The sequence below is a fragment of the Ochotona curzoniae genome, unplaced genomic scaffold (genome assembly GCF_017591425.1).
Source record: "Ochotona curzoniae isolate NIBS_2020 unplaced genomic scaffold, NIBS_Ocur_1.0 contig_2754, whole genome shotgun sequence".
NCBI classification, from domain to species: domain Eukaryota; kingdom Metazoa; phylum Chordata; class Mammalia; order Lagomorpha; family Ochotonidae; genus Ochotona; species Ochotona curzoniae.
Genome location: NW_024465582.1, coordinates 29458032 through 29459556, shown reverse-complemented (window position 1 = coordinate 29459556; position 1525 = coordinate 29458032).

Sequence of the window (1525 nt, the reverse complement as noted above, 5' to 3'; positions counted from 1 at the left end):
TTTTGTGTTGTCCCATACATTGTATTTCTCTTTTGGTGATTTATTTAGAACAGTTAGCATTCTCTGCCAGGGTTCTCACTTTAGTCATTTATTTCCAAAAGAAAATGAGCATTAAGGTGTGGGCTTTGGGACTGGCTCTGGGAGGGCACTTACACACTTACAGAGGGGTCATGAGGCTAAGGTCCTTGTGGGGATAAACCTCCCGAGGAGGGCATGCCACTTTTCCAAATGATCCCACGTGCACATCCGGCAACAGTGCTCAATGTCCCCACCCAAAAGGGCCATTTTAAGTGTAGAGAGATGTCATTAGTGTCTGATTGTGGCTTTTCTTTGTGTTTGCCTGATTGTTAATATGGCTGAACAGTATTCCCATATGTATTTAGACTTTTGTAGAGATTGTTTTCCAAAGATTTATTTATTTGTTTATTTTATTTCAAAGGTAGAGTTGCAGAGAGAGAGAGAGAGGGACAGAGTTAGAGTTCTTCCACCTGCTGACTCACTCCCACATGGCTGGAGCAATGGACAGGGATGACCCCAGCCTAACCTGGAATCTAGGAGCTTCATCCAAGTCTATCACATGATTCAAGGGCCCAAACACTTGGGTCATTTTCAGTTGCTTTTCCCAGGCTGTAAGCAGGCAGCTGGATCAGAAATGGAGCAACAGGGATGTGAACTGGCGCCCATATAGAATGTCAGATCTGCATATAGTGCCCTTACCCGCTGTGCCTTATTGCCAGCTCCTAGAGATCACATTTAGGAATATCTTCTAGAAAGGCTCTAACTTACCACTTACCTGTCTGCCTCCCTCATTCTCCCCAGCTTGCGTCCTGGAAAGCCAGGTGCTATTGGGAGTACCCAGTGGAGAATCCAACCAACTGTGGGACTGATGACCTGTCTATGGCCAGCCAGGACCTGCCACCGGCCATCATTTGTGGAAGTGATCTTGAAGTGGACTTTCCCTTAGGAGGGCATTGCAGTGGTTCAAGGCACAGATGACACTGTCATCATAGCCTTTCTGAAAATCTCAAAGCCAGAAGTCCAAGCTAAGCTGTGCCTGGGTTCCTAAGTCAGAAAAATTGTGAGATAATAAATATATGTATTTTAAGATTTGTTTTATTCTTATTTGAAAGTCAGAATTATAGAGAGAGGGAGAAGAAATGACACACAGAGAGAATTTCCCATTCGCTGGTTCACTCCCCAAATGGCCACAATAGCAGGAGCTGGGCCAGTCCAAAGCCAGGAGCCAGGAGTTTCTTCTTGATCTCCCATGTGGGTGAAACAGCCCAAAATTTGGGCCATCCATCCTTTCCTTAGCTGCTTTGCCAGGCCACAGGCCAGGAGCTGGCTCAGAAGTAAGTGAAACATCAGGACTCGAACCGACGTCCTGTGGGGTGCCAACATTGCAGGTGGAGGCTTAGCTTACTACGCCGTGGTACTGGCCCAATAAATGTTTTAACCCATGTAATTCAGGAGTAAGTTGTTACAAGACAGTAAGTATGCTTAATCTTTATATATCCTTTATTTT